We start from the raw sequence: 14,745 nt of genomic DNA, 5'->3' as shown, positions 1-14,745 counted from the left end.
GGCCAGGGGAGCGCTGGGTGCCTACCATGGCAGTTATGCAAGCGGTGGCCCCCTGGTCCTGGCTCCCCGCCGCCCTGCGCTCCTTCCTCCCCGCTGCCGACACTCGGATCTCTTTCGCTCTTTCACTCTCCTGTGTTTTCAAACAGGAAGTGCACGGCTGTCTATAACGTGCTGCCGGGTCCCAGGATGGAGGAGTGAAGTCTCTCGTCGTCGCGGTTCCAGCCTCCGGAGCTCGCCCAAGCCGAGTCCCCAGAGAGAGCCCTGAGGGAACAGGGTGGCTGCTTGGTCCAGGTGCTCGGGGCCGGGTCTGGGTCCAGGGTGCGGGTGGGGAAGTCCATGGCAAGGAGCGCTGCTACTCTCGGCTCTGCATCTCCAGCTCTGTACTGCAGCTTCACTTGCCCGCCCCCCACCACTGGCTTCTCACCCAGGGTGTCTGCCAAACTCTGGCTGCTGCCGGCCCTGGGTTCGGGCCGGGGGAAGGCCCTGGGCATGCACTGCGGACCCGCCTGCCAGGACTCTACTAGAGTTCTTTCCAGACTGGGCTGCCCCGGGCTGCGCTGGGGTTGCCAGTGCCCGGGGAGTCTTTCTGGAGCCCCCAGCTGCCCTCTCCACCCTCTCCTCCGGACTGCTGCTGCTTGAAGCAGCAGCTCTTTGTTCCTCCCTTGCTGGTCTGAGGTCCTGGGAGGCAGGGTAGTGTGAGGGTAAGGGGTTGGGACGTAGGGAAGAGGAAGAGGAGGATGAGTTGTGGGTGAAGTGTAAGGTGGACAGGAGAAAAGAATCTTGGTGTCCGTGCTCAGAAATCAGCTCTTCAGCTACTGAAACAGAGGACCCCGGTTTCTTGGTTTCTGTTTTGGGAAAGCCAGGCCATGCCAAACGGAGGGAATTAGTGATGCAGACACACACCGGAAAGGTAGGGACCAGGAATGAGGCACAGCAGCGAGTTCTGAGGTGTTTAGTCTGCTGTCTGGCTTGTTAACTCCACTGTGGTTTCTTAGCCAGGCTTCCTCGCCGAGACAGAAGGTACTTTAACATATGAGCCAGGCGTCTTTATTAATTCCATTTGTCATCAAAGTAAAATTGAGAGTGACTTTTCTCAGATTCACCAGGTAGATTTTAATTTCACATCCACTTCGTGTTGCATCTCAAATGTTCATAGGAGGAGAATAAAATGCTAGGGTTGGTTTTATGCTACAGACGTTTTCCATCTTTATTTCCCTGGCAGCTCCACTTTCTCCATACTAACTCAGATTGACTTCTCCCCTCAGTGAAAGCCTAACCTTCTTTTACAACCTGTTTATCTACCTGGTGAAACTCCAGTCTTGGGGAGGACACTAAGGGGAGTGGGATGGCTGAGAAGAATCAGTTTGATGGGATCATTGTGTGGCCTCAAATTAAATGTTTGAGTCCTATTAAGGCCAGTGGCATCTTCTTTTTATTTCCGAGGAAGGGATGTGAGCATATGACTAGAGGGGAGGAAAGTGAGACTCTGCCAAAGAAGGTCTCTCCCTGTAGCACAGAGGAAAAGTGAATCTGTGTAGCACAGTATCACATACACTGCATGCTTTCATTTTATTGGGTAGCCAAGCCATCTAAGGAGTCAGGAGTAGGTGTAGAATTTACATTCATGACGTGGCATGCTGACTGTAGCATTCTGATGCTGAAAATTTTAGAAAACATATTTACTACATAATTAAGTTTGCTTTGAAAGGAAAATTTACCAGGGTGGTACAAATTTACCAGCTTGAGTACAAAACAGGTACTCATTAAGTACATGGCATTACGTAGCCAAAATGCACTATGAAAACTGAACAATTAAACTTATCCTTCCTAGACAGACATGGACTTCTTAAGTTTGAATTTAATTGTGAAATGGCTGTGTTTATGCCTCTTCTTGCCAAATACGTCATGAAAAGTGAGAAAGTAATCCAGAGAGATTCTTTTTATTTTGAGATGGATTTTCATTCTGTCACCCAGGCTGGAGTGCAGTGACGCGATCTCGGCTCACTGCAATCTCTGCTGCCTGGGTTCAAGCGATTCTCCTGCCTCAGCCTCCCGAGCAGCTGAGATTACAGGTGCATGCCACCACACCCAGCTAATTTTTGTATTTTTAGTAGAGACAGGGTTTTGCCATGTTGGCCAGGCTGGTCTCGAACTCCTGACCTCAAGTGATCTGCCTACCTTGGCCTCCCAGAATACTGGGATTACAGGTGTGAGCCACCACGCTCAACCAGTCAAGAGAGATTCTTGAAAGACCTGTACAACCATAGTGTTTTGCATCTACTTTATTTATTTTTTATTTTATTTTATTTATTATTATTATTTTTTGAGACAGAGGAGTTTCACTCTTGTTGCCCTGGCTGGAGTGCAGTGGTGTGATCTTGGCTCACTGCAACCTCCGTCTCCCAGGTTCAAGCGATTCTCCTGCCACAACCTCCCAAGTAGTTGGGATTACAGGCACACGCCACCACGCCCAGCTAATTTTCTATTTTTAGTATTGATGGGGTTTATCTATGTTGGTCAGGCTGATCTCAAACTCCTCACGCCGTGATCCACCTGCCTGGGCCTCCCAAAGTGCTGGGATTACAGGCATGAGCCACTGCACCCAGTCGCTGCCTCTACTTTTATACCTATGTGTGTTCTTTGCACCCCCCCACCCACAGTTTATTAATTTATTTGGGGACTTTCTTTAGCATCTGTCACTATGCTCTAAGATACAGTAGAACAGCTTTTGTGAGCCTCAAAATCTCTCTCCCATTTAGGAACAGAGTCTCCTTCCATTCTAGTGATATTTAAACTCAGAAATCATAACTGGCTGTTAGATTGTCATTTTCTATTTACACAGTATATATGATTTTTTTTTTTTTTTTTTTTTTTTAGACATGCTCTCACACTGTTGCCTAGGCTGGAGTGCAGTGGCACAATCACAGCCCCCAGCTCCATCCATGTCCCATTCTTGGATGGTAGTTTTTTTTTTTTTTTTTTTTTTTACTCCCTCCAACAGAGGTAAACTCTTCTTGCTCCTTTCAGTGATGTGGTGAAGTAGGATTCATTTTCTCCAGTTTATGGAGAGAGGAAACAGGCTGATGGGATGTAACTTGTCAGTGGTCGTATTAGTAAATGGAGTTGTTGGTACCTGAACAAGGGTCCTTTGATGTAATCCATGGCTCTTTTGTAGTCTGGAAAACTGCTGCCTAAGGAAGAGGTGGCAGTGCTGATTCAGGTGGTCCTTTGCTATTCCAAAAGAAAGCTGGATTGCCTTACTGAATCTCCAGGTTTTTCGTTATTCCTCTTCACTCAGGCTCTGCCCAGAGCTCAAGGTTTGTTTTCATTTTTAAAGCAGTTTTTTTTTTCATACTTGAAATTTACACTTCCTGTGTGTCTGTGACTAGATTTAGCTGTGTTTGCACCAATGTGATTTGTATTCTGCTGCCAAAATTCTAGTAGTATATTTTAATTTACAGGTATCTTTTGTCAGGTTTTAGTGAGTAAGTATCTTTCCAAGTGATCAGATTACCATATTTTAATTTTTTAGAATTAAACAACCTCTTCTGGCTTACTCCTAGGGCAGTTTATATCCCAGAAAATTAATTAATTAGTAAATGATATATATGACTCTCCACTCCCCACTACTGCCACCATGCACATCTCCTATGCTTTCATTCCAGCTCACAGTAATCCACTGAGAGGTTCACATTACAGAACAACGTAAGCAAACCCACGTAACTTTAAATTATAGATTAAATATTTTTGTAACATTCCTTAGATGCAAGTAAGTTTATTTCCTTACCTTTGTAGCACTTAAAGTTGAGGCTCTCTTTAGTTATGGTTTTAATGTTGCACCGTTAACTAAACTGTAAAATTATGGTTTAATTTGTTGTACTGCAAATTAAAATTTGGAGTACATTTTTCATAAGTGTTAGATAAAATATTTGTTTTCTCTGCAATAATTGGAATATTCATAGTGGCCTATAACTTACCCTCTGTAAAACTGTGGTCAAAACCCTCAGGGAGAGGAGAAGGTAAAGGAGGAGCAAAACGGAGGAAATGAGAGCTCATTCTATTATAAGGGAGGAATGAAATGATATATGTATGGTTCCTTAATACACGGTGCACTGCCTTTTCTGTCTATTGGTGAGTTGCAGTGGCTTGTGAACTAGCCGTGTATCTCTTCCAACAGAAAGGCTAAAAATGAAAGAGTAACTAGCTTTGATGTTAAATGCCAAGGAAAAGTTAATGGCCAAGAGGGGACTAGGAGTGGAGATAAATAAATGCAAGTTAAGATTTCATTTTTTCAAAACTGTTTTTCCCTTCATGTATATTATAAAGTAAAAAATACCTTCTTAGTCAAATTGTAAACTATAATGCAGTGGCTCCTGACACTTACAAAAATCAGGAAGCTTTTATTTAATATTAAAAGATTTCAACAATCTTAACTGGTTCACTGTTTTACTTCGTATCTCTTATAATTGCAAATGTTTCGTGAGAGTTATTTAATATCACTCAGCTGAGTATATATTGCAAGTAATGACTTCATCATCTTCCTGTATTTGTAAAATAGCATTGCATGTGTGTATGAGATAGGGATTCAGCCTACAGACCTCTTGCAATACCCTGAAGTCTACAGGTGGGGAATCGAGGCCAAAGCAAAACAACTGCTCCAGACTGAAAATGCTGAAATGGTGATGAAAGATGTATAATATGTAAGCCATCAGATTATAAAGATTCCCAGGTGGAATTTTTCCTCTTTGTTGTACATTAAATGGATGATGTGTTAAGCCCTGATTTTGGATCTGGTCTTGTTTCTGGGCTGATTGTTTTTCATGGTCAGCTTTGAGATCTTTACAGTTAGTCATGGATTACTGGATTCTCTTTAAGAGCATTTTCCCTACCTTACTTCTGTGAATATCCCTTCCCTGTTTTTGTAGAGTCAGGACTCTGAGGCCAGTTTCAGAATCATGACAGTCATAGCCACCACCACCACCACCAGCCGTATGTTCATTTCCCAGAAGCTAAAAGAGGCTTCCCAATCTTAACCTTTACAATTTGTGGCAAGTTTAAGGAAAGGGAGATAGGATTTGTCCCTGTTCTGCAGTGGGAAAAACTGATGTGTGAATTCATATTGAATTAGTCTCTGATTTCTGTGTGTGTTGTATGACATGAATATAAGTCATTCTGCTTAAGATAGGTTGAGCAGCGTGTGGAAATCTAATAGGGTTATTTCATGAAGTTCCTTTATTTGGTTAAAAGAAATCACTTCCTATCTATTGAACACCATATTTTTCAGGCACTGACAAATAGACATTGATTATCTCTAATCCTCCTGGTATTATGCAGAGTGGGTAATAACCCTTTTTTTTTTTTTTGGTTTTTTTTTTTTTTTCTGAGACAGAATCTCGCTCTTGTCACCCAGGCTGGAGTTCAGTGGCGCGATCTTGGCTCACTGCAAGCTCTGCCTCCTGGGTTCATGCCATTCTCCTGCCTCAGCCTCCCCAGTAGCTGGGACTACAGATGCCCGCCACCACACCCGGCTAATTTTTTGTACTTGTAGTAGAGATGGGGTTTCACTGTGTTAGCCAGGATGGTCTCGATCTCCTGACTTCGTAAATCTGCCCGCCTCGGCCTCCCAACGTACTAGGGTTATAGGCGTGAGCCACCGTACCCGGCCAATGATCCTGTTTTATGTGAACAAACTGAGGCAGGCAGAGACTCCAAACTAAGGTCTGGACTCGGATCCAGATTTGTGCAGTCTCCAATGCTGAAACATTTCTCTCACTGTATATCCTGCTTTCCTTGTTCTTAAACTAGCCTATGTAACGAAATGATCATGGTTTGTTTAGTCTTATCTACCCTTTCAGCAAAGGTTAAATTAAAACTATAGACAATATGGAGACAGTACAAATAGGGACATGAAAGGGTCAACATTTTTATGAATATTTTTGGCTGGGTTAAGTTAAAATTGTAGACAATATGGAGACAGTATGAATAGGGACATGAAAGGGTCAACTTTTTTATGAATATTTTTGGCTTCCATGTCGTATGTATTCGTTTTTTTCTAAGGAACCTAAGCATATGGAATTTATTGGCCTTCATGAGAGTTTCTTGAGGCAGTATTGACCACAAACAATATTGCTGGATCATAGGATATATGCATACTAGGAACTGCGTAATTTTACTGGGAACTGCATAGATAGTTGCCAACTTTATATCTCCACCAATACTGCATAATGCCTTTTTTTTTTTTTTAAACAAATTTCCTGATTGTTGCCAACCTGATAGATGTTGGTTATACCTAATGGTTTAATTTTGCCTTTTTCTGATTGCTAGTGAGGCTGAACATGTCTTCATTTACTTAATTTAATTTTCCTTTTCCATGAATTGTCTTTTTATGTCTTTAGCCTGCCCTTTATTTTCTGTTGAGTCTCTTGCCTTTTTCTTGTAAGAACTTCTTGAGAGAATTTTTGTAGTATCTCTTGTGTATTCTAGAAATTAATTCCTCTTTGTCTTTAGACATTGTGAGTAATTTTCTTCTAGTGTGTCACTTTCCTAATAACTTTGTCTGTGGTGCCTTTCAGTAATAGCAGCAATAAAATCTTTAGTTTTAATGTTGTTATCTCATCACTTTATACTATTATTATGGTCTGTGCGTTTTGAGTCAGTTAAGAAATCATCTCCTATTCTGGGCTCACAATATTGTTTCTCCTCATTTTCTTTTATTAATTTCAAAGGTTTACTCTTATCATTTGGGTTTTTAAACCATTTGGAATTTGAGATGCGAAGTATTAATCCAATTTTTATTTAAAAAATCTGGTCATATTGTGAGCCACGTTTCCCAGCACTATTTGCCAACTAATACATTCTTTCTCCACAGAGTTTTGGTGCTACCCCCCAGGATGTAAGTGCATATATTTAGAGGTCTCTTTCTGAGATCTCTATTTGGTTCCAGTTGACGTAATTGTATGTTCTTGGGCCTTTGATACACTGTTTTATTTATTTATTTTTTAACTTTTATTTTAAGTTTCAGGGACCAGTGCAGGTTTGTTACAAAGGTAAACTTGGGTCATGGGGGTTTGTTATACAGATTATTTTATCACCCAGGTATTAAGCCTAGTACCCATTAGTTATTTTTCCTGATCCTTTTCCTCCTCCACTCTCCGAAAGGCCCCACTGTGTGTTATTTCCTTCTATGTGTCCATGTGTTCTCATCATTTAGCTCCCACTTATAAGTGAGAACATGTGGTATTCAGTTTTCTGTTCCTGTGTTAGTTTGCAAAGGATAATGGCCTCCCACTCTATCCAAGTCCCTGCAGAGGACATGATCTTGTTCTTTTTTATGAATTTTTATGTTCTTTTTTATTTTGTATATGTACCTCATTTCCTTTATCCAGCCTGTCATTGATGGACATTTAGGTTGACTCCATTTCTTTGCTATTGGATACACTGTTTTAATTGTTGCATGTATCTTTATATAACATGATCTTACTAGCATGACTTCTTGTTACATGTACATTTATATAACTTGACTTTATTGTTATGATGGATACATTAATACAAATTTAAAAGTTCAAGATTTTAAGATTATTTTGAGGCAGATTCCTTGCCCTTATTTGCATGTGTTAACTTTTTGCAGCTACACATTTTCTAAAAACACATTTCTAAAAGACACATTTTTCTAGAAATGTGGTTTTTTTTTTCTCTTTTCTTTCCTTCTTTTGTTAGCAGTTATGACTCCCTTTCGTACTTGGTCATCTGTGTAGGACAGTGGTGTCTCACTTCAAAGGCTTGTCCTCCTCTATTGCTTTGTATGTGCCTATAGAGCTGTGATGTACATTCCTAGTATGGCTTTAGAGTGCATGTTGTATAAGTGTGATGCTGTACTGACTGCATGGGTGAATACTCTTGAAAGTGTCTTAATTATAGATGTCTCTTTATTATTGGGACAACTTTGTCAGTTTCAGCTTGATTTTCTCCAAGTTTACTTCGCTCTAATCTTCTCAATTTAGTGGGTCTTATACTTCCCCCTGTCTGCAGTTTATGTCACACTGAATGCTAGGTCAGTTTATTTGATAAGTGGGTGTTTGTGTGCCTGTGCAGAGTACAATGTATTTTCTCCTTATCTTTTTTTTTTTTTGAGGCGAGAGTCTTGCTGTGTCGCTCAGGCTGGAGTGCAATGGCACAATCTTGGCTCACTGCAACCTCTGCCTCCTGGGTTCAGGTGATTCTCCTGTCTCAGCCTCCCGAGTAGCTGGGATTACAGGTGCACACCACCGTGTTCAGCTACTTTTTTGGATTTTAGTAGAGATGGGGTTTCACCATGTTGCCCAGTCTGGTCTCGAACTCCTGAGCTCAGGCAGTCTACCTGTCTCGGCCTCCCAAAGTGCTAGGATTACAGGCATGAGCCACCACGACTGGCATCACCTTGGTTTTTAAAATGTGATGAAACCATGTTGTGTACATAGGATGGCATATTACTATAAATAAATTTGAAATCATGATGGGGGCAAATTTAGGCCTCAAAACAGATATTGTGTGACAAGGTTAGGCTAAGACAAAGATGTTAACCTTGGCCAATAGTTACAGGATTGCGTAGATAATAGCTGTATTTTTTCTTTTTAGTGTCTGTAGTTCTTCAGGTGCTTTATGGACACAGGAGAGAGTTACAGTCTTTTTAGTTAACTGCTGAGATTTACCAAGCTTGCACAAAGTCTGATAAAATCATAATATAGAATGTTCTAGGGTCCAAAACCTGCTGAGACAGATAAGACCAATATCTGTGGGCTGTTGGAATTGTTCTCCTATTGTTCTTTAAATGGGATTTATTAGGTATTCTCTTGAGTTTGATTATAACAGCCCTAGCTAGTGACCTTACTAAACTTACATGCTCATTAGAGGACTTTATCAGTATGGAAGTTCTCCATTTCTCATTCAGATTCCTCTGTGCTCCCCTTAGCAGCTGTCCTACCAGCCTTCCCTCTTATTCAATTATTGTAACGTAATTGGCAGCCAAACTACTTCATCCTTTCAACAGGAGACATTTGCTGAGCTCCAAATTATTAAATCTTAGTCCCCGCCCCTCCCTGTCATCCCCCACCTCCTGTGTACCAGTCATTTCGTTAAGTTCTGAGGATGCAATGTGAGTATCAAATGGTGCCTAACCTCTGAAGATAGACTCATAAACCACTAACTGGAACTTAACTTTTTTTTTTTTTTGAGACAGAATCTCACTCTGTCACCCAGGCTGGAGTGCAATGGCGCAATCTCGGCTCACTGCAAGCTCCACCTCCCGGGTTCACACCATTCTCCTTCCTCAGCCTCCCAAGTAGCTGGGACTACAGGTGCCTACCACCATGTCCACTAAATTTTTTTGTTTGTTTGTTTTTTGTATTTTTAGTAGAGACGGGGTTTCACTATGTTAGCTAGGATGGTCTCGATCTCCTGACCTGGTGATCCACCCACCTCGGCCTCCCAAAGTCCTAGGATTACAGGCGTGAGCCACTGCACCCAGCCCTGGAACTTAACTTTTTTATAACTTAAAGCACTTTATAGCAATATATTGTGATGATGATGATGATAGAGAGTAGGGCACATAGGAGGGAGTGATTTGTTCTTTCTTGTTTGCGAGGAAGGAATTCCTGAAGGAGGTGATTTTGGTGCTGAATATTGAGAGGCTGAGATCATTTACCAGGCTGAGGTAGAGAAAGGACAAACAGAGTAAACAGCCCAGGTTCAGAGCCCCAAAGGGCTCAGTGAGTGCGGAACATGGACTATGAGTGAATGGAGCCAAGCGATGGTGGTGCAGAGGGAGGAGAGGCCGGAGGTGCCTACTGGCTTGGATTCTTGGTCAAACCCATGTCTAGGGTCATGCATGTCATTTCTGGAAGTGTGAACTTTATCCTGACAGCATTGTGGAGTCATTAAAGGTAAAATAAATGTTCCAATCACTGTCTTCAGATATGTGAAAAGAAAGCAGGGAGCAGTCTAGTGGCTGCTGTAATAATCCAGGCAGACATCATGAGGCCCCAAACTAAGGTGATGAAGGTGAGAGAGGAAAGGAGAGACTGGATTGGAGAAATGCTTAGGAGAAATAACTCGTTACTGATTAGATGGAAAGTAGGAAGGAGTAAGAGGAAGGAAAAAGATGATTCTTGATTCTTCTGGTTTGAATGACTCACTGTCTGAAGGTGTCATTAGTAAGGATGGAAGACGTAAGAAGTTGGGGGACAATCATGAGTTCAAGTGGAAGTGGAGTTGGGGTGTCTGTGGGGCATTCTTTTGATCTTCAGAGGACTGAGCCCCAGTAGAGAAGTGAGGGCTGGAGACAGTTACTGAAGAGTGACTAGGATTGATCGTGGTAGCCATGAATGTCATTGAGACTCCACAGGGATGGCCAAAGGATCAAAGACTGAGCAGACAAAAGAAGAGGAAAATCTGAAAACAAAAGTGACAACATTGAGTCCCAGGTGCTTTTGGTTTGTTTTTATATATTATATAATTCTTACAACAATCTCCTGTGAAATAATTATGTTATTGTCTTTTACAGACAGGGTGTCTAAACCTCAGGTGAGCAACTTGCCACGCTGCCCAGAGAGTAAATAGGGAAAAGCTGTCAGGTCCTGTCAGGGCACAAGAAGGTCCGGTAGAGTGAAGATTGAATATAGGAGATTGGATCTGACAGCTAGGTATTCAGTACCCACTGAATCAGAGGAGCTCTAAAGCCCTAACACTGGATTGTCACCAGTGAGGAAAGAGGAGGAGTTGAGAAGTGGGGGCAGCAGATGGAGAGAGAGTGAGAGAGCACAGGCAAGAGAGCGAGCAGATGCACGCGGGTGTGTACACGTTTGCGAGGAATTGTGTGTATGTGTGTGATAGTGACTAGAGCTTAGAAGAGGAAATCATTAATGGAGTAAAGTTCCAGAAAAGATAGGGGGCCAAGTTCTAGAGCACAAGCATGCTCAAAGGGGTTGTTACAAAAGGAAATTGGAATGTTTATTCCATTGGGACAGGAGAAGACAAGGAAGAGATATATGTGGCTGTAGGTGAATATGCAAGTGGATGGGAAAGAAGTTGAGAAAGTTTGTTCCTGATGGCTTGGATATTTTCAGTAAAGGGTATTTTCAGCGATGAAATCTGCTGCGAGTGTGGGGCCTTGAGGAGACAGCTGGAAGTTAGTAACAGTTACCTTTGTAAAAGGAGCCCAGTGCTTTAGGATGAGTGATAGCTGTGCATCACTGAAGGCCCAGTTGGGGTTTTGTCATTGGTGGTTAGGTGCTGATGGAGGATTTTTTTTTTTTTTTTGATAGAGTACTGTAATATGAACAGCATGAATGACCTTTTAAAATAGATTGCACAGGACTTGCCTGAAACATTAAGTTTGGATGGTGATTTAAAGATTGGATGGGAGGAGAGAAGGAGCAGCAGACTGAACGGACATTAGAGAACCTTAGTTCTAGTCCTAGTTCTTCCATTTAATGGAAGATGGGGAGTTCTTCCTTCTCATCTTTCAATGGAGGAAGTTGCATTTAATGTCCTCTCAAGTCTCCTGTAACTCTCAGAACTTCTGTGAGATTAGCACATCGTTAGACAAAAATGAGCGGAGAAAAGAGTAAGAGCAACTAGAGTCCTATCACTTACCATTTATGGGTTCTTCTGATAGCAGCACTAATCCCAGAGCCTTTGGGAAGTTGACAGCATGAAAACAGGACAACTGTCAGATAACCGTACCCAGGTGTCTGCAGTTGTGTCTGTGCATGGCAATGGGAGAGGGTAGCAAGTCAGAAAAGGGGAAGGACAGGAGCATGAAGCTGTGATGGGATTTGTGCATGAGGTAGACTGTGTGGATTTACCCTGTGCGCCTCCTGCTGAGTACCACGGTTCCCTGAGGAATCACTGGTAGCAGATAATTTAGTCATTTCATAAGAGGAGGCAATGCTCTTTGCGTTCATCTCTATGTTGTTTCTCTGGTTGCATTTTCTTTTTTTCTAGGCTGATTTCTCTCTCTCTCAGTTAAAAGTGTAGTATTGTAGAAGAGAATTGAACAGTTGGAGAAGGCTAAGTATTCATAGGATCTTATCTTAAGAGTCCTTTCTCCTTTCTGCTTCCATCACTACACCTTGAATGTCTTTGCCTATAGATTTTGAAGGATTTCATCACTCTTCTGAGTTGGCTATATTCTTCCTCTGGAAGGTGTACTTATTCTTCAAAGGCATTTAACTGTCTGAGTCCCCTTTTAAGAACAGGGATAACATCTTAAAGCCCTCAAGGTGTGGTTATCATTAAAAGGTGAATCCAGTCAGATGAGTGGCTCCAGAGATTATTGTAATAATTTAACAAGCCTAAGCAGGTGATAGGACACTCCTTTGTAAATTAAGCCTCTAATCTTTCTTTATACTCACGGCGATTTGAGAGAAACCTGGGAATTTCCTTTTCCCCCATTAAGCTATTACACAACTTAATGCTTGGAAAATTCTTCACAGGAAGAAACAGGGTGTAACAGTTTTTGTGAGGCATCTTTTAAAAATTCACCCTTTTAGCTGAAGTCTGAGAATACAATTCCCTCTCCACCCCCTTGCTCTAGTTTCCTTCTGAAAGTCTTAATTTCTCCACATAATTAAATACTCTTCAAAGTGAAAATAGTTAAAAAATTAAAACCACTGAAACTGAACGTTAAAACATTGTTCATAAATATGTTCTTCCATTTCCTGAGAAACAACAGGAAAGATTTGCTTTCTCAAAATAAACTAAGTAGCCTGACTATGAAGTCGGACCAATAGAGATCAAAGATTCATGCATCATCACACAATGGGAAATTTTTAGTCATTTTTCTAACCACAAAAATAAGTCTAATGCTAGTTTTGGGGGTTTGTTTTGTTTTGTTGCGTGTGGCATCAAGATATGTATGTGTAATTCAGAATGTACCTTTGGCATGTTTGAAATTGACTTAGCCTAATGTGACTATCTAGTGTGTCTGAAAGAGCCTGTATTCAAGATATATTTGATGAGTGTGAACATGCTACGTATGCAGCAATGGAAAATAGCCTTCTTGGGCATTAAATTTAGGAAGAATATAGAAAACCAGCTGATTTTTTGTATCTGTTTAGCATCTAAAATTAAAATTAAACTTGCTAGATCAGTAAATAATTGCATAGCTATGTTAGTAGCAAAAGTTTAGCAGCTCATGTTGAACACTGAACCATATTGAAAAAGGCATCTGCTACAGTAATCTCACACACACACACACACACACTCTCAGGTAAGAATAACAGCATTTATTAATATTTCTCTATTTCCAGAAATAAGATATGAGAGGTTATTTCAAAGAAAAAAAATAATGGTGTAAAATAGGTCAACATTTTGTCTTTCACAAAAAGATAGAAAATCAGATCTCCAATTTACTGCTATGATCTCAGCTTCCTTTTCAAATCCCTTAGGTATTTTAAACCTAAGTCTTTATATTTAAAATGGGTCTCTTGTAGATAGTATATATTTGGGTCTTGTTTTCTTTATCTGCTCTGACAATCTGTGTCTTTTAATTGGTATGTTTAGGTAATTTACATGTGAAGTGGTTATTGATATAGTTGGATTAATATCCACCATGCTTGTAACTGTTGTCTATTCATTGCATGTGCTGTGTTTCTCCCCCCACTTTACTGCCGACTGTGGTTTTAAGTTAACATTTTATATAATTCCATTTTATCTCCTCTTTTAGCATATCAATTATACTTTCTTTTTAAAAAGATTTTACCCTAGAGTTTATAATTGGTTTTAGGTTCTTAAAACGAAAAAATACCCCAAAACATATGTATGTGTATGCATAGAAAAAAATTTGAAGGCTTTACAACAAGACATTAAGAGTAATTATCGGGGCCAGGCACGGTGGCTCATGCCTGTAATCCCAGCATTTTGGGAGGTGAGGCAGGTGGATCACCTGAGGTCAGGAGTTCAAGACCAGCCTGACCAACATGGAGAAACCCCATCTCTACTAAAAAAATACAAAATTAGCTGGGTGTGGTTGCGCATGCCTGTAATCCCGGTTACTCGGGAGGCTGAGGCAGGAGAATCGCTTGAACCTGGGAGATGGAGGTTGTGGTGAGCTGAGATCACACCATTGCATTCTAACCTGGGCAACAAGAGTGAAACGCCATCTCAAAATAATAATAATAATTATCTCTGGGTGGTAGGATTATAGATGATTTTGACTTTTTATAATTTTCTGTATTATCTGATTTTTTAAAATAAGAAGCAGGTATTTTATAATCAGAACGAAGTTCTTTCCATTTTGGTGAGAAAAAAAGAGGTAAATCACAGCATAATAAGCTGAAAATCTGTGGTTCTAAAATGTATACTCTCTCTCTGCTTCCATCTTGAGATAAGCACATTATCCCATAATAACCTGCACTCCACTGGTGGGAAAAAGGAAAGGGGTTGACTGCTTTTAAGCTAGCATTGGAAAGGTTATCAGCCCCCGTCCTATACCTTCTGTGCCTACACAATGAAAATTGAATCCTCAGAATGACTTGGAATCAGTCCACCCTGTGGTTTGACAAAGTTTTCTACATATGTAAAGTTAACCAGGCCCCACTATTTCTGCAATTTTTTTTTTTTTTTTGCCTCTTCACTATATTTCAAGAAAACCACTTTAAAGTATAGCCTTTACCAGGCATGGTGGCACACGCCTGTAATCACAACATTTTGAGAGGCTGAGGTGGGTGGATCACCTGAGGTCAGGAGTTCGAGACCAGCCTGGCCAAC

At 41.0% G+C, this 14,745-nt stretch overlaps 1 protein-coding gene across 3 annotated transcripts in view; it reads left to right on the top strand.

The window, feature by feature from the left end:
• LRRC8D (leucine rich repeat containing 8 family, member D) overlaps positions 1-14,745 on the top strand; it is a 123,332-nt gene that overhangs the window by 26,678 nt on the left and 81,909 nt on the right. For all 3 annotated transcript variants that reach the window (XM_011956043.1, XM_011956046.1, XM_011956044.1), the window contains exon 2: positions 147-291. The gene's annotated coding sequence lies outside the window, so the exon portion shown is untranslated. The remainder of the gene's footprint in view (positions 1-146; positions 292-14,745) is intronic.

Source organism: Colobus angolensis, unplaced genomic scaffold (genome assembly GCF_000951035.1).
Source record: "Colobus angolensis palliatus isolate OR3802 unplaced genomic scaffold, Cang.pa_1.0 Scaffold41, whole genome shotgun sequence".
Taxonomy (NCBI): domain Eukaryota; kingdom Metazoa; phylum Chordata; class Mammalia; order Primates; family Cercopithecidae; genus Colobus; species Colobus angolensis.
Note: the sequence above shows the minus strand (reverse complement) of the source record. Positions and strands in the feature narration are given on the sequence as shown.